The sequence below is a fragment of the Dermacentor andersoni genome, chromosome 4 (genome assembly GCF_023375885.2).
Source record: "Dermacentor andersoni chromosome 4, qqDerAnde1_hic_scaffold, whole genome shotgun sequence".
Taxonomy (NCBI): domain Eukaryota; kingdom Metazoa; phylum Arthropoda; class Arachnida; order Ixodida; family Ixodidae; genus Dermacentor; species Dermacentor andersoni.
The window spans coordinates 29,112,326-29,138,651 of NC_092817.1; the positions used below are offsets into that span (position 1 = coordinate 29,112,326).

Here is a 26,326-nt window from a genome sequence, read left to right on the forward strand (position 1 = left end):
TGTTTCATCTGACCTGGTTCTTTGCAAGCACAGGGCACGTTTTGTTGTTGGCACTTTAGTTGACCACCCTGCAGCCTGCGCTCAGGAGCAAGTATACCGCGCGGCTTCTCGACATTGCTTCTCTCAGCGTGCCGGTCTGATTCTTGTTTTAGTAATATATAAAGAAATGACCCATGGTCTCTGCGCGTCCTTCTCTGCACGCTTGCGCTTTGTCAAAAAAGATCTGGAACGGTTCGAGGGCACGAGTCATTGTGCGCCACACAGTGCAAGCGAGACGACACCAAAGAAGGCTTAAGCCTGTATTCGCTGCCGGCCGACGGTTCTTCTTTTGTCTCAAGAGTTGCCGCCGTCTTTCTCTTGTATTTTGCGGCGATGTCTAGCAGTTGGCGTCATAGTAAGCACCTGCGTGCGATCGGCTAATTGAAAGCGGTTTCCTTCGCCGAAGCGCTTTGTCCGTTTTGCTGTCCGAATCGTTTCTTATCGTGCGTTATTCTTTGTTCAACGTGTATTCGGCGAAGTCGTCTTTTCGGTCCAAATCTCTCCAGTAGGAGACTCGTTTGCCTTGCAGACGACAAGTTCTGCACGCCTTAGTGCAGAGTTTATGGCTAAGCGATTAGCTTTAGCTCGCCAATCGCCTTCGATATTCACTCACACTGCGGGCATTCAGCGTTGAGCGAGCTCGAGGGCGCGTGGCCCTTACGTTGGTTTCGACCGCAGCCGAGCTGTACGGCGGATAGGCGGTGACCTTCTCATTTCTCGCCGCGATGGCCATTGTTTCGCGCGCTCTCGTCTCGGTCGAGTCCGAACGAGCGCTTGTGGGGGACAATGGAGCGCCGCCGCAGAAAGCGTCATCAGCGGGGAGCACACGTGCGGGCACTGCTTCGCTGTGGTCGTGGCAAGGACCTCTTTGGACTGGGCCGCCGGCGGCGTCGCTTTCTTCAGCGCTGAATGAGAGTTTCGGCCGGTGCGAGCTTTTCTTCGCGCCTTTGACGCCGCTTGACAGGCCGCGCACGCCGCCGTGCGTCGTTAAGGCGACGTCCCGTGCCGAGGGCGAAAGCTCCGTGCTTTCTTGTTTACTTGGTTTCCTGCGTGCTTCGGGTGAGGAGCGCCGCGGTCCGCTGGGGGTGGGATGTGTATGAACGACAAGCAGGAGGGCACTGAACAATGGATACCTTAGTGAGAGCCCATGGGCCTCCTGCAAGGTTTGCTCGCTCTCCAGCACCTCATATGTGGAGGTGGGCTGCTCACCTTCAAGCGATTCGAACGTTGAAGATTAACACGTTCCAACGCTGCCTATTTGAACGTAATTGTAGATAGACCATGACCTCGTCTCGGTACCCCGGGAAGAATATTCACTTCATTTCATGTAACGTACTTTCTTGCGTGCTTTCTTTGACGTGGCGAAATAGCGCCGTAAGTGTTCCACGCAGTCGCTTTGACGAATTTTCCGTTCGCTCTCTGAGAAGTGGCTTCCTTTCTCGAAGGGATTCGCAATGGCAGCGTGTTGGGCTAAACGCATGGTTATAGACAGTGCAAGAACACATAATCGCTTTCTGTCTTTTTCTGTATCGCGTCTTCTTGAGCTGTCTATAACATTCCCGAAGTGCAGCAGGAGGCATTTGTACGGGCTTCTCGTCGCTTTGTGACGTTATAAATTACTTCCCTCACCGAAGACGGCACTTGAAGATAAGAACAGGAACAAAAAAACAACAAAAAAAAACAACATCTGCTCAAAGTACAGCGCGATGCAGACGAGAGCACACAAACATTCGGAAGAAAGGAACTAGCGGACACCCGACGAATGAATACGCCGGTCCTCTATACCGATCACCCCCCATGGGCCAGAGCAAGGCGAGAGAGGTGCCGAAGCGGTTCTAAGAACAGCGCCATCACGGTCGTGCGAGGGTCATGAAAGCCGGCGGCATGCGGGCGGCTAGCTTTCCTCACAAAGGGGGCAGGGGAGTGTTGAGGTGTTGGGAGGCGTCCTTGCTGCAGGTGTTGCTGACCGAAGCCTCGCAGCGGCGGCTGCGTAACAAGCGATTCGGGCGCACTCCTTCCGGGTTCTTCTGCCCGATTTGCCATTGTGCGGCTTTTAGTTCTGCGGTGGCCACGTTGCATTGTGAAAAATGCTCTGTAGCGGCCGCGAACGGCGCACTTTTGCGACCGGAAAGAAGGACGGGGCGAGGGCGTGAAGCTTCGTGCGTGAAGCTGAGCCGAGGCGCGTGCGCGCGGTTGCTCCCCTAAATCCTTGCGGTACCCTGACCTGAAGTATGTTTCTGCGCGTCGTTCTTGCACGAGGAAGTCGCCGACGGTCGAAGGGTGCACACACTGGCCACTGCGTGTCCGCACTCTTTGAGACATGTCCGACTGTACTAGTATTACGAGTTAACGGTCACTATTTTGGAGATGTTTGTTTATTGGCGTACAGGTTGAAGCTCTATAGCGCAAGATGCCGAACGTGCCAGATGAGTTCACCTGTTTGATAACGGACGAGTGCTCTAATTCATTGCTGCAGTATCAAAAAAGGAAAGAAAGAAAAATATTCGATGCGCCTCTCGCCAACATTCTTTTTTTTTGTACGTATGCCTTGTGACAAGTCCAAAAAAAAAAAGATGGTGCACTTTTTGGACTGTACTAACGGAAAACATACCGTCTTTTTTGTTTGTTTATATGCTGTATAATATACTTCCGCGAGGTCACGATAATGCGGAGAGAGGAGAGGGACACACGAGAAAGGGACCACGCACGTATAGCGACGACCTGAAGCGTTTTCGTTTGAGTGTGCCCAATGTCTTTCCACACGGTATTAAGAGTTGTCGGTCGATCTCGCCGCTGCCACCATTTGTCGGAGTTGAAGGTCGTAGAGAGGAACTTGGGAGGAACTAGGCGTACAGGGTTTATTTACAGTATTTACATTTTAAACAAGAGATACATTGACAGTCCTAGCGTGGCTCCCAAATGGAGCACGCAATACGAAGCATACAGCAAACGAGCACGAAGCTCCAAACACGCAGCACAGAGCACACAGCTCACGCGTACATTGACGAGCACGCTGACGAGCACACAGCACGACGACGCGCACACTCTAGCAGCCGACAACAGCTGCTTATAAACACTCCATTGGTCCCTAGGTGAGAAATAAAGCACTTGTGAGTTTGGCCTTGGATCGTAAGAAACATGTCAGTCGCCTCGAAAATCGACGCGTCATTATGAGCTTCACCGCTTTTGTATGAGTTGCGTTGTAAAGAACTCTCAAACGCATCATATACGTCTTTCCGCATCTGCAGTGGAGGCTGGGGCCCACTCAGCCTCCACTGCACTGTTCTTACAACGGCGGATGGGGCGGGCTAAATGGTTTTGTTGAAGAAGGCGTCGGTTTCATCAGCTACCTCAACTTTGTGAGCCGTGGCCGCACTTTTCGACGCGCCGGTGCCTTGCCTGTGTGGCCGCGGGCTCCGCTTCAGGCCAAGCGGCCGTCGTGCGCTGCACTGGCACTTCGACCGTCACGGTTGACGGTTACACTGCAATCTAATGAAATCTCGAGGGTTTGCGAAGCACGAAGGCAACTTTGTCCGGCGACGTGCGTGTGGGCGGGCAGTCGTCGTGCTGCGCAACGACGCTTGCCCGCCGGCCACGTTTTCACAAGCGGTCGGCCGGAGCCATGACTTTTTGGACGAGCCGCGCGCGTCTCACGTACCGCAGCGGAAGGGAAGAGCAACAATGCAACTTGACCAGTGCGGCCCGCCCTGCGAGCTTTTTTTTCGAGCACGCTCTCCAGAGTTCACGGTGGCGGCCTGTCTGGTCGGCTGTGCGGCGGCGTGTTTGCTTTCCTGATTCGTGTCCGCTAGGCTGTATCTTCCCTGCCTCGATAGCCGTGGCTCCGCGTTATCCGACTGTGCACCTGAGCGTGCGTCCACGTTCGATCGGTGCGGCCGACCTCTCCCTGGCCGCCACAACGAGTCCCGGCTCCCCTGCTGCGATACCAATGATGGGCCTGTGCGCTTTGTGCGGGAACGAGCCGCCGTGCGGTTTGCGTCGTGTGTGTGCGTCAGTGCCGTTCCAAGGGACTCGCTCTCCCGTCCACTTCTGATCCGTGCGGCGCTTGCCTTTCATTGAGGTCTGGCCGCTCAGTGATAATGCGCGTCCCCCGCTTGATTGACTGCTCAGTATTGACTTTATTTGCGCAACTGTTGGTGATTCCATCCGAGCCTGGCGCGGATCTCGTGTTGAGCCTGATGAGCTCCGCTCGAACATCGAGATAATTTTTTTTTTTAAATCGCGCGGGGCGGTAAACCCAGCGCTGAAACGCCACTGCGATGTCACCGATTTAAAAGTACTTTGTCGTAGTCAGGCTGCTGTGACGACAGCAGCTGTTCTCGAAAGTTTCGTAGTTCAGTCTTTGACTCCTTTGGAATACAGTTCACTGAAAAACGATTTACTGATAGAGAAGATTTACTGATAATGAATTAACTGCGCCGGCGAAGCCGCCGTCAAAATCCATGATGTCACCTTGAGCAAGAACTTCAAGGCGTCGTCGCCACCTGTCTTTCGATTTCGTGTCTGTCTTTTGTCTCTCATAAAAGTTCATTGCACGACAGGAGTGGGTTTTCGGGTATCGTAGAAGCTTTGTCTACTCGTGCATATCAGTTTGCTCTTGTCTTTATTGTCCCACTTTAACGTATGTCGCTTCTCGCCGGTTCTCGAGGCTGACTGCCTCGTGCTGTGGCATTGCTGCTGCTGCGCGCTTATTCATCATCATCAGCCAATTTTTTTTATGTGCACTGGCAGGACGTAGGCCTGTCCCAGCGATCTCCAGTTACTCCTGTCTTGCGCTAGCTGATTCAAGGTTGCGCCTGCGAATCACACCACCTAATTTTCTGCCGTCCTCGACTGCGCTTCCCCTCCATTGGCACCCACTCTGGAACATTAATTGGCAACCACTTATCTTTCCTGCGCATTACATGGCCTGCATGCTAGCTGCATTTCCCCCCTTTAATGTCACCTATAGAACGTCGGCTACCCCCGTTAGCTTTCTGATCCACAGCGCTCTCTTCCCGTATCTTCACGTTAACTACGCCTAACAGTTTTTGTTCCATCGCTCTTTGCGCTTGTTCTCCTGCTTCTCTGTTAACTTCCAAGCTTCTGTTATTTCAGAGCAACCTTTAAGGAACTGCCAATTAAAGCGAGAAACTCCGAGCCCGACCCATTCGCGATGCGTAGTTTACAGCAACGTTTTTGATTGATTGCGTCCTCAGAACGTACAAGGAGTGCTACAGTGCACAGCCTTGTGGCTGCTGGATGCAGCGCGCGTACTTTTCGCGGACACTTGATTGGCATATGAATGTTGTATAATGTTCTTGAGATTTACTGTGATGTTCTTAAGCCTTATTATCGCGGCGCATAGGCACCAGCCCCTCGAGCCACGTCCCGCGGCGCTCCTTGAGAATTCAAGAGCGGGCTGATCGTCTCGCCGCGAAATCATCCAGCTTTGCGCACCATAAAATCGGGGCGTGGCACTGCGGCCCAGCCTTGTCGCCACTCGGCGCACGAAGAGAAGGAGGCAAAGGACGGGGCAGCAGATCATGATGCCGCGCGCATGTATCATCTATACACACGCGACACACCTTACATCCCGTCAATCGTCCCCCGCGCTCCTTTGTGGGTGACCACGCGCGCGGCTGATTGAACCGCCGCTGTGTAGCGGAAGGGTTGGTTCGGCTGCCCGCCGATCTCGGGTGTAATTTGATCGACTGGCCTGACCGCGGCTTACTGACAGGGAGTGGGATCTTGTCCAGCGCTTCACTGCTCTTGTCTGTCTTGGACCTTGGCAGGTGTGGGAACTGATCGCTAGGAAGAAAAGGGCGTATGTCTGTGTGTTCAGGTATCGAGAACACAAGAGAAACCACGGTAGAAAGCTTATGAGCTGGAGAATGCGGGACATTAGAGTTTCATTATGTGAGATGAGCTATCATCGTTTATATTTTAGCCTTTCATTCGCTCCTCGTTCCACATTGAACACAGGCTACTTGACGACGTGATCTCTGGGCGATAGCGAAAGTAGTTTACATCACGTACGCGACTCTGACCAATTCTTAAGAAGCCAAGCTTATGCCGTGGATGGAACTTTTCAATGCATGGTGCGTCATTCTGCTCTTGCGCGGCGTCAGCTGCCAGAACACTGACAAGTTTGTGCTCGCATCGAAGTAGGTGTGCGTGTGAGGCCATCATATTAGCTGTGTGTCTCTACGGTGAAATGAACACACAAGAAGTCAAGTAACTAATTCGTCTGAAAAGCTCTAAGGCTCGGCCTATCCAACCAACACACATAGGTATGTAGAGATACTATGATCTGGCCACATATTTTCATTCGCGTCTGGTTCTTACGTTCTTCTAATCGTTCCACACGTGGGGAAAGCTTCGCATCCCGACGACAGGTTGTGCCTTACATGTCAGCCAAGTGTGCCAAAGAGTTCCCATGGTGACGGCATTGACTGAGCAATATTCCGATTGCATAGCGCTGATTTCAATTCTGTTGTTCTGATTTCATTTGTAAGTGCTAGTACGATCTTCAGCTCTAGCAGGCTATAAAACAGCGTTGATAGCGAAGTGATAAAGAAAAGCTGCACGGCGAATCTGGACGACTCACAAGAAGGCGAGCATAATCTCTCTGCACGTATCCGGTGAAATGCGCCAATATTTTTGTTCTTGGTTTTCATTGTCCATGTTCACTGTTTTTGATCCTAGGCGTGCAATTGCACCTTGGCTCATTTTGCAATGGCTATTGCGGAGCTGTCAGCAACCCACGCAAAAAAAAAAGAAGTCTGTTTACAGCCAACAACGACCTCAGCCTCACCCCCAACATCAACTGTGGCAACGAGTTCGGCTGAAGCTGATGCGCTGCCTTATACTGTGTCCTATTTCTCATATCCACAAGCCACTGAGTCTCATGGAAAAAGAAAAAAAAAGCGGAATCTGGGTGGCCTATACAGCAATGCACGCATGTTATTCTACGGTCTTGCGGAATGCGACATATCTGCGACGTTGTCTAGTAGTGTACAGCGCGCTTTGTCGGAGGCGCGCTCAGACGGCCGTCACACGTGGCGCGGGTCGGTCCCGTCCTCAAGCAGCGGAAACGTACCTGTCACTCACTGTGGAGGCGGGTAGAGTTCCGCTCGGAATGTGGCTGGGCGCCGCCGAGTGTCCCTCGTGTCAACCCTTTGGCTGGCATACGCTAGTTGGTGCTGCCCCGCTTGCTTCTCGCCGAGCGTTTGGGATGGCGCGCTGGATCTGCACATACGAAGGGGGAATGCCGGCGCTTTTTAAGCTTAATTAAATGGCCCCTCACCAGGCCACATAGCAAAGTCTGGCTATACGCTGGAAGTTGTTACGTGTCCTCTGGGAGCGTTCTACCGCGTTAATTATTCACATTGGTTATTTAATAGCCTAGATAGAAATATTTCAGTGCCGCGAACCCACGATTTCAGGAGGCAAGCGTCACCGCCAAGATAACGCTATCTCCACTTGCTCCCTTCTAGCCTCTGCAAGCTAAATTCCTTCCCTGCGTTCGCCCATACCGGATCTGGAGGATCGCCGCTAGACGCATACGTCGCGGTCACCCCTCCCCCTCCCCCCACACACATCTTTCTTTTTTTTTCGTTCTCACTTTTGTGCTGCGCGGCGCACTTCCGCTGACGGTCTCTCTCGCGTGAGCTGTTGCGTTTGTCTCGTTTCGCGCAGTGCTTGATTTTGCGCGCTGTGCACGAGAACACCTGACTAGCGGTATAAGTCAGTCCTACACGAACACTGAAACAGATGCAAATGGATCAAAGAGCATGATCGTGCGCTTGAATTTTATAGAAAATGACATAGTTTCGATCTCTGCGCGCGCGACTGTACGACATGGGAACAAGCAGACGAAACGAAGCGGAAGTACATCTCTCTTGCTGCGCTGCGAAGTAAAACAAATACACCCAGACATTCGGTTTGTGTTTTATTATTTAACAATGTCAGATCCTGACTGGAAGCTTACCATTATTATTAAAAAGAAAGGTGTACAATAATTGCATTCTACCGGTGCTGAAATATGGGGCATAAACTTGAAAACTGACAAAGAAACTCGAAAACAAGTTAAGGACCGCGCAAAGAGCGATGGAACTAAGAATATTAGGCATAACGTTAAGAGACAGGAAGAGAGCGGTGTGGATCAGAGAGCAAACAGGGATAGCCGATATTCTAATAGACATTAAGAGAAAGAAATGGAGCTGGGAAGCTCATGTACTGCGTAGGTTAGGTAACCGGTGGACCATTAGTGTTACAGAATGGGTGCCAAGAGAAGGGAAGCGCAGTCGAGGACGGCAGAAAACTAGGTGGGGGTGTTGAAATGAAGAAATTCGCAGGCGCTATGTGGAATCGGTTGGCGCAGTACAGGGATAATTGGAAATCGCAGGGAGAGGCGTTCTTCCTGCAGCGGACATAAAATAGGCTGATGATGATTATTATTTATGTAAACTTTAATTCGTCTATCGATGCAACAAATTACACAAATAACAGATGTTGCCTTGAATAACTATCGAAGTCACGAGTAACTAAGAGCGACGCCACAGCAAAAACATGTATGTAGGGGCACTGGCATGTGTACGTCATCCCTCCGGCTTGGAGCGCGCGGCGCCCGCGAGGAGAAGGGCAAACGGCGTTCGGTTTGAAATTTCAGCTCATTCCGCGGCGCGTAGCGCTGCAATACTTAGCAGACAGAATCGTTAGCACTCATTATATGCACTGCGTTTGTCAGCTCAAAAGGATCAGCCGTGGGGAGGGGCCCTTTAAAACACTTTGTTCATTCCTCGCAATATTATCGCGACGACTCTCGGTGTTTGCGTCGCTTAGCGTATCCTGTGGTGCGTTCATGACTAGCATGCATGACTAGCACGCATGACTAGCATGTGTTCATAAGTAGCATGCATAACTGGTTTTATCGATCGCTTGGGTTACTTGCGTGCTTTTCAAAGCATTTTGCTGTATATATATATAACGATTTAAGTGTATTCTCTCAATTCTTCGTGGTCCCGGTTACGGGCATCATCGTCGTGTTTGCCTAGGCAGAAGAAATCGCCAGAAAACTCTCTACTCATAGATTGATCCCGTGTCTGCGACGGGTCGGCCGCTTCATCAGCATGCATTGCTCTGTGCGTTAGCCGACAGTCGAGCGAATCTTTACCACTCTTCACTCTTACAAAACGTGTCTTCGCTCTTGAAAAGTGTAAATTTCCTTCTGCGGCGCGGTATCGTATACAAGGGGAATCGCGGTGCAGCATCTTCGTTTTAGGGCGCCTGAGTTCCCGTCGCTTTCGCTGCTCGAGGCATATACCTCACTCGCTTCAGGAAAGCCGTAGCTGCTCGTCCCCTTGCCGCCGTAACCTAGGCCCCGACAAAAAGAGAGAGTTATTCTTAGCGGCCGCGAGTCGACCTTGAGGCGGATAGCTTCTAGGTTTGGCCGCTTTGATGGACAATAACTTTCCTATCGATGCAACGGGGCCACCGGGACGAAACGACCTGTTACGCAGCGCCGAGGCGCTCGTTCGCCTTCTCCGGCATTTTACTCTCTCTCTCTCTCTTCCCCTACTTAGTGGCGCTGGTATCAAAGGCGGCGTCTTCGCTCCACTGGCACGCTGTTGGCGTATTCTTCCTTTATGGCTACCGCCCGCCTCGCTGGCGTCTGCGACCTCCCCGTAGCGCCAAATATACGCGGCGGGCTTTGCACCACGCATGAGTGGCCGTTTACGCTGTAGCTATTTAGCCATTTGACCGGCGCACGTAAAGTGTGCGCGTGCTTTGCTACAGCGGGCGATTTTCCTTTTATTGCGTTCTTTTTTTTTTTTTTTTCATGGCGTAGTTCTCGAGGTACACGTTTCGCGCCGTCGTGCTCTCTTCCCTCCTTGGCCGAGCGTGCTATTTACCTTTTCAATAAGTTGCCTAATGATGATCGCCGAGCGGTGCCCCCTTCCAGCTCGCTTCCAGTGCGTGAGTTCCGCGGGCCTAGCTTGTACCTCTCGGGTATGAGCCCCGTGCATGCGTGTGTGTACTCGGGCCACCTCCTCCCCCTCTCCGGACTCTTTCCTGGCCGAAAGTCGGATGGCGGCCTCGAGGGTCAAGTGTCTCGCTCGTCTGCGGGGCTGACTTCGCCCCTCCTCGCGTTCGGTGGTGCAGGACCACCCGTGAGTCGCGAGCCCCGAGGCGCTGTTTTGCTTTAGTCAGTGTTTTTCGTCCACTTTCTTCGATCTGGGAGAAGAGCCTCACGACTTGTTTGCTGCCGCTTCTGGGCACGAGACGGGGTGAGGAGGAGAGCTGGCCGTTTGGCCCCTGCGCTGCTGCTGCCACCGAAGATTGGGGACACGGTGTTATTATTTTTCCGGGTGGTCCGTTGCCGACGTCGCACTCGTACGCGATTGTTTTTGCTCGCCCCCGCCCTCTTTGGTCCTGCGCTGCTCAGTACCGTGATAGAGCCGTATTCGCTCGAGACAAAAGTGAAAGAAGCGGAGTGGGGTAGGCCGTTTTGTTTTTGGGGCGCGGCACGCGTGGAGGTCACTTTCGACGGGAGGTCCTGTTCCGGAGTCTTCTTCCTTTCCGTTTGCCGCGCTGTCTCGCCACGCGGTTGTAATGGATGTCTGTACTATAGGCAGTAGGTGGGCTGACCGACCTCTTCCTCCATGTGCCCGTTGAGCGATACGTGCAGCCTTGCGGGGTCGTTTATTCTTTGTTTTCGTACCCCTCTTGACAAACGGTTCCTGTCGTGTGCTGTTTTCAAGGCGGAGAAGCAACTTTCGCTTTTGAGCGCTCCCGCCAATCACTTTAACCCCCTGCTCCTTCTCCGCTCCTTCTGCAACGCCTGCCCTAGCTATTTGCAGTGACACCTGCAGGCTTCGCTTTTTTCAGTACTCGATGGTCGTTTAAGCATCAGCGATAATGTCTCAATTTGTTGGCGGAATGACGGCTGGAACAATGCCACAGCCAATTGGAACCACGACATGACACGAGAAAAGCTCGGCGCTGTTGAGGAAGCAACCGTACCCGATTGGTGTTTTTATTATTATTATTATTATTATTATTATTATTATTATTATTATTATTATTATTATTATTATTATTATTATTATTATTCGTTTTAAAAAGAAGCGAAGAAGCAGGCTGTCAACTGCAGGAGCACAACGACCCTGTCTATTGTTCAGGAAGGAAGGGATACAAACAAACAATTGGAAGGTAGGAAGACGGGAAGAAGAAAAAGATAAACGAACAAGGTGGCAAATCTAAGTTGCGAACCTGACTAACGGTGGAGTGTTGACCTGTGAAGGCTCGGTCAATCGCCTGGGGTTTTTATCGTTAGCGTGTTGAGCGTTGGCGTTAGTATAGGTTGTACGACGGGTGTTGGAATCGCACCGCTGGCATGAGTTGATGGGGTCTCGGTGCTGGCACCCGTTATTGCGAATGGGTCGCAAGCCCCAAGGGTAGCGTTGGCCTGGCGGCCTGGGGCACTGGAAGCATCCGAAGGTCCCGGCAAAGCAAGAGAAGACTGGTAACAGAACAACTTGTTTATTCTAACATAGCAAAAGAGCGGCCGGTCAGGTCGACCGAAGTGGAGAGACGGGAGAGCACGTAACTCAACAGTACAAATCGGAGCCTCTCTCCTGGCGTCCGGGGGCAGCTGCTCTTATACCCTCGGCGTCGCGGTCCAAAAGAGAAGGTCACGGGATGAAGGTCACGGGATGAAGGTCACGGGACGGCGGAGCATGACCCCACGACGGCGCGAACTGTCGAGCCGAGAGACCTGCTGAACCGAGTGTAGTGACGCATCGCCAACCTTCACTTGGGGAGCTCCGCTCCCCTGATGCCGCGCTTTGACAAGCGTGGGCACACACACACACACACACACGAAGACACGTGGCACTGAAACACGCCTGGACACGCTTGGCGGGTAGGCGTTGCGGCGGCGTCGAACGGGCCAAAATGTCCGCCGCTTTGAACAAAGCCCCGGCGTCCGTTGCATCCGCGCCGGCATTACCGCGCGTTGTAGGCGAAACGCAACAGACCGCCCCGCCGGGGGAAGGAGATCCCGATGGTCAGGGGACTGCATCCGCTGTCCGGAGGGATGTCGCTCGATGATGCTCATAACCGAAGTCGGGCGTCCTTTGGCGTTTCTTGAGCGCAGCGCACAGAGAAGGCCTCGTTCTCACGTTCAGGTGCACACAGGACACTGCAAAGTGACTTCGGGAGAGTTGATTTTTTTTTTTCTCGTTTCCGGCAAGCGTTAGAACTACGCCGAAAGTCAACCGCTCAGTCAGCAAGCACGGCACAACCCTCACTAAGCCCTGCCAGGCTCTTTCCCCTTTTATACTGCTGCCTAGTTCCTTACAGTAGTTTAGCAGCACTCAGAACGCGTCCACAAATCGGAAAATTGCACTAAAAAGCACATCATCACTTTGAAACACTACACAAAAGCAATAGGTTAAAAATCCTGCCTCAGGAATAAAAACATCAGTAACAAGCAATTTTGAGGCTGATTCCCACGTTAGGGGCTTCGACTTAAGCCATCGGCGTTACCGTTGAGACTCCCCTTTTTGTAACGCACCTCAAAGGAATATTGTTGCAAAGCGAGGCTCCAGCGCAGGAGGCGGCCATTTTTGGGAGAGATGGTCTGCAGCCATTGGAGAGGGCAGTGATCCGTCTCAATGATAAACCTCGAGCCAGCTAGGTAACATGACAATTTCTGAACGGCCCACACGATACACGCACACTCTTTCTCGGTGGCGCTATACGCCTGCTCACGACTGGTCAGCTTACGACTAGCATACAGGACGGGGTGTTCTACTTCTCCATTTTCCCGTTGGCACAGTACAACGCCCATGCCTCGCTCACTAGCATCACACTGAACAACGAACCCTTTTGTGTAGTCGGGCGATCGTAGCACAGGCTGGCTTGTTAGGGCGCTCTTTAGGGCGCTAAAAGCTCTTTCCTTCGTCTCATCCCAGACGACTGTTTGCGGCTCTGTCTTTCTCAGAGCATCCGTCAAGGGAGCCGCGATATCAGAGTACCTGGGGATGTACCTCTGATAGTAGCCGGCGACACCTAAGAACGACCGAATATCGGTCTTCGTGCGCGGTTGCGGGAAGTCTCGCACAGCGGCCACCTTTATTTCAGAGGGGCGGCGACGACCCCGACCAATCACGTGTCCGAGGTAGACAACCTCGGCTTGTGCTAACTGGCACTTGGGAGCCTTGACTGTCAAGCCCGCATCGCGCAGGCGGGTTAGCACTGCCCGCAAGTGCGCCATATGCTCAGGCCAGGACGCGGAGAATATCGCTACGTCGTCTAGATACGGTAAAGCGAATTCTTGCTGTCCCCGCAACACTTTATCCATGAGGCTTGAAAAGCAGTATGGCGCGTTCTTCAAACCAAAACTCAAAACTTTAGGACGGAATGTCCCCATTGGTGAAATGAACGCCGCATACCTACTAGCCTCTTCTGTAAGTGGAACCTGCCAATAACCCCTGACGAGATCTAGGGTGGAAATAAACTGAGCGCTACTCACTCTCTCAAGGCGCTCCTCGATGTTAGGGATCGGATAAATTTGATCCTTAGTGATGGAATTAAGCCTGCGGTAGTCGACGCAAGGACGAGGTTCCTTGCCCGGTACCTCAACTAAAATCAAAGGGGAGGTATAATCACTCTCACCCGCTTCAATAACACCGAGCTGTAGCATTTTCTTTACCTCAGCCTCCATAATATCGCTCTGGCGGGGTGACACCCGGTACGCCTTGGATCGTACTGGCTCTGGGGAGGTAAGTTCTATGTCATGAGTAAGGACAGAAGTCCTACCAGGCCTCTCAGAGAACGGACCTTGAAACTCTTGTAAGAGCTGGTGTAGTTCGGTTTTCTGCTCAGGCGACAGCGATGCTTTACTTATTAAGTCACTAATGACTTGATCGGTGTCTTTCCTGTTCGTCACTGAGCCTAGTCCCGGAAGCTCGACCGGAAGCTCTTCTAACTTTCCCGCATCGGGAATTTCCTCTCCAGTATCTGGTGCCTTTAACGCTACAGGCTCAATTTTATTCAGTTCGGGCGTGCTCTGAATATCAGCTTGCTGCACCTCTGACCCTTTCTCATTGTTCGACAACGTCGGTCCCGCAACTACCGCCTTTGCAGCGAGCTCCCGAACCTTCGATCTGGTTAAGGCCTGAACGCTAGCCTCACCAAACAAAAGCCCCTTCTCGCGCAGGAGGTGATCGGACCTGTTCGAAAATAGGTACGGGTACTGGGGGGGCAGCATAGATGACACTGCGGCCTCCGTCTCAAGTGCTCCGAAAGGTCCTTCAATAAGCACTTTTGCTACCGGCAGACACACGCTATGAGCTTCCACTGCTTGCTTGATCCATGCGCACTCGCCCGTGAACATATCGGGTTCTACGTAAGAGGGATGAACTACATCCATTGTAGCTGCGGAATCGCGAAGCACTCGGCACTCTTTCCCGTTCACGAGGAGGTCTCGCATGTAAGGCTCGAGAAGCTTGATGTTCTCGTCAGTGCTGCCTAATGAAAAAAACACGACTTTTGGTTTTGTTTCTGGGCACTGCGCCGAAAAGTGACCCGGCTTCTGGCACGTATAACACAGGCGCGCTTGCCTCGCCTCGAACCGCTTTCTGCGTTCGGCTTCGGCTGCCGCCGTCTCCTTACGTTCGGTCGGACTGCTTTCACTCGCATCCGAACTACGTGTGTCCCCCTTTGCTCTCATGGGTGTGAACTTCGGCCTCTCAAACTTGGAGCCAAATTCACCCTTTTGACCGTCCTTAGCTCCGCGAGCCCGACGCGTCACAAACTCCTCGGCTAACTCAGCGGCTCTAGCCACCGTACTAACGTCTGGCCTATCCAAGACCCAGTACCGCACGTTCTCAGGTAACCGACTATAAAACTGTTCTAGCCCGAAACACTGCAGAACTTTCTCGTGGTCACCAAACGCTTTCTCTTCTTTGAGCCACTCCTGCATGTTTGACATAAGCCTGTAGGCAAACTCTGTATATGACTCACTTTTGCCTTTCTCATTTTCCCGAAACTTCCGACGGAACGCCTCCGCTGACAGCCGGTACTTTTTTAGCAGACTCGATTTCACTTTGTCGAAATCCTCTGCCTCCTCTCTCTCCAAGCGAGCGACTACGTCGGCCGCCTCGCCGGGTAGCAAAGTGAGCAAGCGCTGTGGCCACGTTTCCCGAGAGAACCCCTGCTTCTCGCATGTTCGCTCAAAGTTAACCAGGAACAAACCAATGTCCTCTCCAAGCTTAAACGGCCGCATCAGGTCAGTCATTTTGAACAATACTCGTTCTCCTGCACCGTGTGCCTGACTTCCATTACGAGCGCGTTCCATCTCTAACTCGAGACGCTTCATTTCCAAAGCGTGTTCACGCTCTTCTTTTTCTTTCTGTTCTATTCGTTCACGCTCATCTTTCTCTTTCTGTTCTTTTCGTTCACGCTCATCTTTCTCTTTCTGTTCTTTAAGTTCACGCTCATCTTTCTCTTTCTGTTCTTTAAGTTCACGCTCCTGTCTTTTTGCCGTCTCCCTCTCCTCAATGGTCTCAAGGCATTCCGACAGCTCGTCATCCTCAGCTTCTAACTCAAGAATAGCCCTTAGCAGTTCTGGTTTTCTGAGTTTGTCTGAGACATCCAGACCCAACTCTCTCGCAAGCTCCAGCAATTTCGGTTTGCGCAACGACTTCAAATCCATGGCTGCTCTGAATGCTGCTTTCTCTACTGCCTACTATTGTCTTGCCGCGAACTAACCCGGTAGCAACGACAACCACAATTACCAGCTCTGTTTCTAACACTAACAAAAGCCTGGCAAAACTCAGAAGAAGAAAGTCCCGCACTCACCAAACCTTGCAGCCAAGACTTCAGCGCAGTCGTTCCGCTGCAGGCAACCAGTCATCACACAGGGCTCGTTGCACTGCTCCCGGATGGTCGTTGTGCTGCTCAGCATACAGTCAACCGCATCTCTTCGCTGCTGGCCTCCGTTGTCGCGATCTCACCGCTGGCAACCAGATGTTGGAATCGCACCGCTGGCATGAGTTGATGGGGTCTCGGTGCTGGCACCCGTTATTGCGAATGGGTCGCAAGCCCCAAGGGTAGCGTTGGCCTGGCGGCCTGGGGCACTGGAAGCATCCGAAGGTCCCGGCAAAGCAAGAGAAGACTGGTAACAGAACAACTTGTTTATTCTAACATAGCAAAAGAGCGGCCGGTCAGGTCGACCGAAGTGGAGAGACGGGAGAGCACGTAACTCAACAGTACAAATCGGAGCCTCTCTCCTGGCGTCCGGGGGCAGCTGCTCTTATACTCTCGGCGTCGCGGTCCAAAAGGGAAGGTCACGGGATGAAGGTCACGGGATGAAGGTCACGGGACGGCGGAGCATGAGCCCACGACGGCGCGCACGGTCGAGCCGAGAGACCTGCTGAATCGAGTGTAGTGACGCATCGCCAACCCTCACTTGGGGAGCTCCGCTCCCCGGCTGCCGCGCTTTGACAAGCGTGGGCACACACACACACACGCACATACGAAGACACGTGGCACTGAAACACGCCTGGACACGCTTGGCGGGTAGGCGTTGCGGCGGCGTCGAACGGGCCAAAATGTCCGCCGCTTTGAACAAAGCCCCGGCGTCCGTTGCATCCGCGCCGGCATTACCGCGCGTTGTAGGCGAAACGCAACACGGGGCAGTCCTGGAGTTTGCTCGATGTGTTGGGGAGCCTCCCACACTTGCTGTGCTGAGATGTGCACTATTCGTCTGTGGTGTAATGTAGAACGTGTTAGCTACGTCGCGTTTGGGCCTGACGCCATATTTAACTGCCGTTTTAACCTGTGTAGTTGTTCTTTACTTTAGTCTGGCAGCTCGAGTTGGTTTTAATATTTTCATCGATATGCGCCTTTTAGAGCTCTGGATAGTCGCGGCGGTATATAATGTGATTCACCGTTTTCTTCTAGTGTGTGTGTGTAAAATTTACAAAAATTTACAATGTCCGTGCTTGTGACCGTTGCACGCATCGTGTTGCCGCCGTGTTGGGCGATGTGTTACGCGAGGCTTTCCAAACGCGGTTTCGTTGTGCCACGCAACTGCTTTAAGAATAAGAAATGCAGCGAGGGAGCTGCGAAGGCTGCGATGGCCGCGCAGCATCGCCCGTAGGCAGTGTTCTCGCATGCGACGGCCTTCGCGGCCCGACGCACGGCCTTGGCGAATAGCTCGGCACCGTGGATGTGCACTGGAGAGCAGCAGCAGCCCGCTGGAAACCCGATACCTCGCGCGTCGACGGCCGTGCTGGCCTGGCTGGTTCGTTCCCCTTGACGGTCGAGCACGCGTGAGCCTGGGGCAGCAGTGCGCGGCTGAGTTCGCGCCTGCGGGAACTGGGCGCCGCTGCGTCGAATAGTATACGTGCCCATACACACGAATTGCGAAGTGCTCTGGGCCGTAGAATGCTGTGCCGCGTTCGCGCAGGCACGCCGCTCGAGTATTGCACGGACTCTTTCGTTGAAGGCAGCCGAGACGTGGCGAGGCCGCGCGTTCCAGCCCGAAGACGAACCTGCGCTCGTTTCTTCGCTAAACAAGTGGCGCTGCGTGCTCGGCTTTCCTCGACCGGCGGGGTCCTTGACTGAGGGGCCTATAGTTCATCGCACGTGTCTCTTTTCTGAATAAAGTTTACTACTACTACTCGGAAAAGGACGCATTGTGCTTCTCCCTCTAGTCGTTAGCTGTCGGAGGTATCTGATCGTAGTGTACCTGCTTTATATTAAGGTCGCAAGGGGTTAGTGTCGTGGAGAGCGGAACCGTACATCTATCTTCGGCGTAACAACGATAAGTAAGCCACTGCAGCCAACTGCGTCGCAAATGTTTGTCTAGTGCATTCTGCAGGCCGCCTTCAACGAGCGGAATTGGAACGAAACAGGAAAAAAAGAAAAGAAAGGCGTGACATGAACCTGCGAGCCCTCCAGAATCCAGCACTGCGACTTCCATTCGACGTCGACCGTGTGCGCTATACTCGGTGTATGCGCGCGTTCATGCATTTCCCAGGCTGCGAACCCGGCTGGGCCTCTCCTTGTTTGTCATTGGGAGTTTACACAACGTTACGACGTGGACCGCCATAAATCAAAGCTGTGCCTGTTTGCGTTTTATTTCTTTCCCGCCTACGATCAGGAGCCAGTCTTCTCGCGTCCGGTCCTCTCCCCTCTTGGCTTTCTTGGGTGTTTGCCTGCGGCGCTCATGAGCGCCTCGGCCCCTTGGGGTCTGTGTGTGGCGCCGCTCGAAGATAGGGGGAGTTGCTTGGGTCCACTCCATGGCTTCGCCCCTAGCGCTCGTTTGAGTCCTGGCGGCGGCATATCGGTGCAGTGATGAGTGATCATCGACATGTTCACTCACGAAAGAACGTGATGGAGATTGCGGCAGGCTATTTGCTTGGAATAAAGCTTCGTTTTGGTATGCCGTCGTATTGCATAAAATAATTTCGACGGCATTACATATTTTGTGCTTTGGAGCATTGTTTTTTTTTTCCCGGCTAATATGCCTGCCTTCTCTTTATATTTTCTCTTCTCTCCCCCTGAGAATTGGTTTGTATTTATATTCTGTTTACTCCGCGCGCAAACGGACGCTGCTGTGCTTTCTGCAAAGGTTGGCATGTATGTGGTACAGAGCATCCGTCGTGTTTGCGGGAGCGTCAGGGCTGGGTCCCTTGTGCCGCCAACACCCGCAGGTCTTTGTATTGCGACGAGCACCCCCTCGCCTCGTGCTTGACTTTGTCTGGCTGAAATAATGTTCATGAAATAATATTTATGAAGCAAGTAGGCGACGATGAATGCTGCTGGAAAAGTCTGCTCGTACCTGAAGGGCCCCTCACAACGTCTGGCCATTTTGAACAGACAAGCGCAGAGCGTACAATGCGCGCTAACGATCGTGTTTGCAAAGAATTACATCGCCAAGCGCCGCGGAAAGGTATGAAATTTCAATCCGAACTCAGTTTTTCCTTTCTCTCACGGCGACCGCGCTCTAACTGGACGGTGACGTAGTCGCGTCCCTACACATACGTAGTCGGGTCCGCAGTGTGACGTCGCTCGTGGTGACACGTGACTTCGAGAATTATTCAAGGCAGCATATGTTATTTGTGTGATCTGTTGCTTGAATTGACGAATTGAAGTTTAAAGAAATAATAAAACAAACAAACGGAATGTCTGCGTGTCTTTTGTTTTACTTCGCACCGAAGCAAGAGAGATGTACTTTCCCTTCGTCTGCTTGTTCCCACGGTCGTGCAGTCACGTGCAAAGGTACCGAAACTATGCCATTTTCTACCGTGTTCTAGTGCGTGATCATGCTCTGCGATCCGCTTGTTCTGCCTCAGTGTTCGTGTAGCACTGAATTATACCGCTAGTCATGTGTCCTTGTGCACAGCGCGCAGAACCGTGCGCTGCGCGAAACGAGATATCGCAACAGCTTGCGCGCAACGCTTTCAGCAAAAATGCGCAGCACCGAAAAAAAAAAGAAAAAAAAAGAGAGAGAGAGAGAGAGAGAGAGGAGAAAAGAAAAAAAAGCGAAGAGAAAAAAATAAAGGTGGGACCCCTGACGTAGGCCACGCGATCCTCATGCGCGGAAGGAATTTCGCTTGCGGAGGCTAGACGCGGCGAGTGGAGAGTGTCTCGCTATGCAGTGGAGCTCGCTTTAGGAAATCATGGGTTCGCGGCACTGAAATATTTATATCTCGGCTATTAATGAGCCGACTGGAAAAATTTTTGCGGCAGAACGCTTCCTAGAGGACACGTAACAACTTCCAGCGTATAACCAAATTTGCTATGGGGCCTGGTCAGGTGCCCTTTAAGAGTTTAATTGCGGCATATAGTAGGACAACGCGACATGGCTTGCCCTGTTTTAACTAACGTGTTGCCTCGGTTCACAGTTAAGTAGGCAAATAATGACAACTTGATCAGAAAAAAAAAAAGAAAAGAAGATTGTTGTGCTGCCTGGCATACAGCGTACCGTGAAGAGGCAAATGTTACTAGGTGGGTTTTTTTTCTTCTTTTTTTCTTTTTGCTGATGCTTTACAAAGGAAATGCTGCTACACGCGAGCTTATTTTCGACTCCAATGTATTCTCGCACTTTCGACTGTTGAGCTATCGTAGCTTCGGCTTGCCGGTCTGATTCTTCGGAGCCAGCAGCGTCGCCCCGAACCACCAAGTGCCCCGAACACTGCGAAAAGCTGACTACTACTCCAATGAGATTCGTAGCAATTACTTTACCAAAACGTCACTGCGTGAGAACCTTTAAGAGCTGCGCTGCCACAAGCATTGTCAACCACGCCAAGTTTTCTGTTCAGTGGACCAGTACAGTGGACGCTTGTTGCACTCTGCCTGTTTTCATCGTTGCAATGCGTCACGGTCGCCAAAGAACGTTCAGTGCGCTCCTGTCTTACATTGTGTTTTATACTGAGAAATAAGTGAATTACGAACTCGTACCCCGAGGAAAAGAAAAAAAGTCACGCAACGGTGCCACTTTATCGTCATCAATAGCCCGCGTGCGCAAGCCTCCCAACTGTCCCGAATTTTTCGTAAAGTTTACGAATTCTGGTTTCTTCTACGATTTGACGTCTATGTTTCGGCAAGCTTTACGAAAAACGAATTGTGTTCGCTTAAATATGTTGCGAGTCGTTCTCCTACCATTCTGCATTATGGTGAAAAGACATCAAAAATCCGCCTGCTTCAAGCAAGTTTATTCAGGGATGTGCCTGAATCAAGCGAAATCGGCAACGGGGAAGTCGCTGAAGAAGTCACCGTGTGTTGCAAGTCAGCTTGTACTGCTGCAAGTCTGTGGTGCCTATAATTTAAACATTGATTGTAGAGTGCGTATGTCTCCTGCAGGAGGTTTGTGCTCAGGGTAAAGTTAAATACAATTGAAATGAAAATTTATCTCCTTAACTTCCAATACCACAGGACACTTGGCGCACGTTTCGAATTGGCCTATACTTAAAGAAAAAAGGTGATGGCATAAATTTTACTTCGCGCTCTCGATCAATTTAACTGTATAAGCTTCATAGCTTAATTGAGGAGTCGTCGGCCACCTAAAATGAAAGAAGAAAAGCGCAATATTTTCTCGTCTGTACTCCTTTAATGAGAGCTTCCCCATCTCGTCCTTTACGCCTTTTCGGAATGTTCTATATACTACATAGCTATAAAAACGACGAAGCGAAAGTACCATTAAGTCAGCTTAATTTGTTCTTGCCATTGTTCTATCGCGCTTTTGTATGAGCTGCCCAGAAAAGCGCCCCAGAGAGACGAGGAAAGTCGGGGTGTTCATTTCTCAGCAAGATAATTTTCACTGAAAGGTAGATTCATGGGAAAGTCCCGTTGAGTCGTCTTAGTGACTTGATTGAAATATGTGGAGATAGAGTGTGTGCAGCCTTTCCAGAAACTGATCTGGTAATGTGGCACGGGATCAAAAGAAGACGTTGCTTCAATGTGGATCTTCGCAAGCGGGCTGTCCTTAATGTAACGCACCTGATATTTAATATCTTTCAATCCCCCTCACATCCCCAAGCAGCCAGAGTTAAAATTTATTCATTCATTTCAAACTAAATTCCGCACTACGCTTTCAGACAGGTCGATTGTTGTCCGTATCTCCCGAAGTTGGAGCGGGATGACAGACCGATGAGAAGACCAAATAGAATCACTGAAAGCCAACGCTCATTTGTCATAGGTGGACTGTAAGGACAGTGGCGTTTTGCGTGAGGTATTTCCTCGCGAGTCGTCCTCTTGTTGATAACAAACAGCGGCTGGAATTTACGTGACCTCCTCACGGAGAAATGGCCGTAAATATTTATCCGTGGTGGACAAAATTGATGTTGATCATCCGATAGGCTTCGGCCGCAGTGTCCCGACAGGTGTCACCTCATTTGCCTGTAAGGAACAGCGGCTGGGCTGACATCTGGCGGCACAAGATCCAAGTGACCAGTCAAGCGGGTGTTTCTCACCCCGTAGGCCAAAGGGAGATGTGTATCTACGTCTCAAAGCAGCGGCAAACGACACCAGAGGCATGGTTTCTCATTCACTAGTCAAAAACGCATATACTAAAATAAATGTAAAACAAAACGATCTGTGGTTCATTGCTAACTACTCGGTTTTCATGTAATAACTCTAGTAAGTAACGGGGGAAAAACAAGAACTTTAGTGTAACGGTTGTTCTACTATCATGCTTTTAGTTATAGTTTCGAGGTAATGCCGTTATCGAATATCAAACGGAATCTAAATGTCTGTGCTGAAGAATGTTTTATTTTTTTCTCGCCCGGCTTATAACAAATCGAAGTTTATCGAGTACTTTCGTCGTCTTCGCTTCCTAAACAACAATCACAGCGGCCTTCCGAACTCACCCCAAGTCCACCTTGCGAAATATCGAGGCGCCTCTGACCGCTCTGCGGTCTGGGGGCGGCGCAATTTGCTCTCTACAATGGGAACCTGTCCACGGATGCTCGAAGATAAGGGCGTTCGCTTTCTCAGTGCTACACCTCGTTCGGAGTCCCCTTGCACCCGCTGCCACGAGGCCTTAGTGCCGAGCATCTTTCATCGTGCCACCACCCCTGCAGTTCTAAAGCTGCCGGGCGGACACCGGCCACCTGTGTACAAGCGCTGGCGACGGAATAGCCCCCCCCCCCCCCTTGCTGTTTCGACATCAACTGCGACCCCGCCGACCAGGCTGGCGCAAAGTTCACGACTGCGCTCGCTGGCCGCCGCTTCGCGACGGGAGTTGCTCTGTCGGGAGGCTTGAGGCGGGGTGTCCCCGTGCGCTTCAATAACGTTTCCCGGAACGAAACTCATTTGTTTGGGATGGTAAGCTCGCTGGCGGCGGCGGGGGGGTGTCCCAGAGGCGTCAAAGGGGTGGGCCACCGCCCCGAGCGTTTCACACTGCTCGCGCGTGAGGCCACCACCCGCCGGGGCCGGTGTGCACGTAATGAATGGTCTCGCCGCGTCGCCGGTGACAAGCGCTGTGGCGGCTGCTCCGACTCCCGGAAGCACGCGCTTCGCGCTTTGTGTTCTCTGCCAAGCGATGCCTGCTCAGGTGTTTCGCCTTCCGAAACGCTGGTCACTCCCGCTACAAAAGACACGTCGTCATGTACTGGCTCCTCAGGTGGTTCCTCTCTCGCTGGAGGCCTTCCAGTTATGGTGTAGTATTTGCGGTTCAACGTGGGCGTGCTGGGAAAAGTTCCCGGACGGGTGGTGCGGCCCGTGCTCTTTGGCGCTCGTTTCTGGGCGCTTCCTTTGCGGCATAAGTGGTTTTAAATCACCGCTCGCTGCCGGGATGTCCGGTCTGCCGTGGAGATTGCCTGCGCCAGTGGTTGGTACGGTTTGGGTAGTTTGCCTAAACGGCCGTTTTGGTGGGGCTTGGTTGAGAACGCAGTAGGGCTTGGGATGCAAAGAACGAACTGGGCTGCACCGCCTCGCCTGTTCCTTGGCCCTTTAGTAGCGGAGATGGCAAAGCTAAATCCTTCGAAACGGAATGAACTGGTCAACGTTTGGATAACGCAGAAGAAACGGGTTCACGGTGTGCATTCTTATGCGAGAACGGAGCCGGCCGTTGTGCGCGGCTAGCTGTGCGATGCTCGGCAGTTCCTTCAGTTTGTGGAGCGGCAATCATTTAGCCAAAACTGCTTCAGGCTTGTTTCAACATTGTACTTACGCTGCTATTTTCTTGTTTTTGGTTCAGGTAAACTGGATGCCTATCCGAGCTGCGTGCCATGACTTTGGTAAGTTCCGCTATCAGAGCTCAACTTCATGGCGTTTGGCTCTTGTTACGCACGTTTGCATTTTTTAGCTTGAAGTTAAGAGGGAGCTTTGTCTTGATAGCTTTTGTTAAATACATGGGAGAAGAGAAATCTTTCTTCCTGCCATCCACTGCACAAAATTCGAATAGGTTTTGCATGAAAATAATAAATAAATAAATAAATAAATAAATACATAAATAAATGAGCGACTAAATAAATAAATAAATTCTATAAAGATAAAGCTATAGCTCAGCGGCTCCTATCTAAGTACATGGGAAAGGAGAAATCGTTTTTCTCGGCAACCACTGCACCAAATTTGATGATGTTCGTTGGATTTAAAAGGAAAAGTTAGTCTAGTGACTGCCAGTAGCGAATTTTCGATTTAAGCCGCTAATGTAATAATAAACGTTGTTAAAGATCGCAAATATTCAGAAAACGATAATATAAAGTTTACAACTCTGCAATGAAAAACGATACAACTGAAACTCGATTTAACAAAGTGGTGAACACGCTCGAATTATTTCGTTAAGTCGAAAAGTTCGTAAAATCGAGAAAGGAATTTCTTGGTTCCTTCGAAATGTAAAATTGTAACGGAGCGTCACCCAAAAGCTACCGCGGCGTTGTATTTGCCGCTAATCCAGTCATCTGTCGCACAAACCGTGAAATAGTGAAACCAACCAGCGCCGCCCCTACCGAGGCGGTGTTGAGTCGGCTGTTCCGTGCATGGGCGCGGCGTACAGCCTCGTCAAAATAAAGCTGGGGGTGTGACCGTGGCGCCTAGATGTTTTAACACGATAGCTTTAGAGCGCACGCTCGAAGAAGAACCCGTCGGTGTCAGGATTAAATAGAAATCACGGCTTTCTTTTACTCATTTATTTCAGAAAAAACTTCGTTAAATCGAGTTCGGCCAAATTTGTTTCGTTAATTCGGGTTGATAACATTGAACCCTATAGGTACCGGCGGGAATGGAAATTTCTTCGTTAAAGCGGGAAGTTCGTGAAATCGGGTTTCCTTAGATCGAGTTTTAACTGTATAACAATTCGGTAAATTGTATCTAATAGTGCATCTTAAGCGAACAGAATTGATGTATTACACATGGCTAATCTATCGCTAATATGTGAGTAGGACGTTTGCAAAACCCTTGTAGACAATGTAACAAATTCACGTAAGAGAGAAACTGACATATCAAATTTGTCCGCTTTGAATGCTCTAGTGGTTTCAGTTCACAGAACTGCGATGTCGGTTTTAAGTGCAAAGCTACGAATTTGTGAACTTCGTGCTTCTATATTTTTTCAAGCTTAACAATTTTTCAAAATTCCCTTTTAATATTTTCAAGCCCTAAATCGAAATTCCGCTTCAAACAGCCGCTAAATTTAACTTTATCTCGCACATGCAATAAATATAATTAAAATCGGCTCAGTGGTTGCCTCGTAAAGGCGTTTCTGCTTTGTTCATGTATTGGAATAGGCAGCATCGAAGTGAGGCCCGAGCTAAGCTTCCTCTTAACTCTGGGAAGCGGATTTTCAATTTATGTCACCATACTTAAAAAAAAGAAGATTGAAAATCGCAAGATGTAAGAAAACGTCAGTACCAAGTTAGAACGCAGCTGTAGCTAAGCGAGAAAAAGAGAATATCACAATTCTGTAAACTGCACCCGATAATTAGTCTGTGCGGCCAAAATAACTATAAAATACGCCGCTCCGAAATATACTACTAATTTGTAAGTGTAACCTTTTCAAAACCCTCTAAGTGTAACCTTTTCAAAATTGATTCATTTTAAGCTTGGAAAACGAGTAGTAGATACGCCGTGTACATGTGAACAAGCGCAAAAGCCTTGCAGAGCATGCTCTTTCTACTTTTGTCAGTTGCAATGAAGCTAAAGAGCAGACGACGGGCAGCGTCGTAAAAGGCATGGGGTTATTTTTCGGTCGCTATCCGGCATGTGCTGTAGCACATGAGAGCTCTACTAAACCAGTCATCAAAATACAAGAGTCTATTTATACCGAGAATTACGCGTTTCAGGAGCGCGATTTTTCGAGCGGGACTATTTTAGTCACGGAGGCAATCAGCTGTCGCGCTTCGGTCATCTGGGCGGGGCCCCCCTTTTTTCTAAAGTTGTATCCGACTATAGTGAAATTGATTTCAAGCCTTAGGGACCGCTGCGGGCTTATGCGCCAATGGGTAACCGAACGGCATGCTTTCGCGTTTGAGCTAAACGAACCTTTCTTCCATAGCAATGGATGGTTTCTCGCCGGGACTGCCCAGTGCGTTCGAATTGAGCGAAATATCGAATTAACGGAGGGCGAATGAACAAGAGCCGCTTGTGTAAAAGTTAAAATGCATGAATATAGGAGACGTAGGAGTGACCGTTTGTGCATGTTGCTTACTACCGCTTGTGAAGCGATATCTTTGGCAGATGGGCGCAGGCCGTTACTATTGGTTTCTGCGCGAGGACACACTGTCAAATAGCGTTTCTCCACCGCGATGGAGCCCCCGTCGCTCTGTGTGAG

The 26,326-nt window shown here is 50.9% G+C and overlaps 1 protein-coding gene across 2 annotated transcripts in view; it reads left to right on the forward strand.

Annotated features, from left to right (window-relative positions):
* Nucleotides 1–26,326, forward strand: part of cv-c (RhoGTPase activating protein) — a 453,196-nt gene that overhangs the window by 59,089 nt on the left and 367,781 nt on the right. For both annotated transcript variants that reach the window (XM_050183837.3, XM_055073551.2), the window contains exon 2: nt 23,759–23,798. The gene's annotated coding sequence lies outside the window, so the exon portion shown is untranslated. The remainder of the gene's footprint in view (nt 1–23,758; nt 23,799–26,326) is intronic.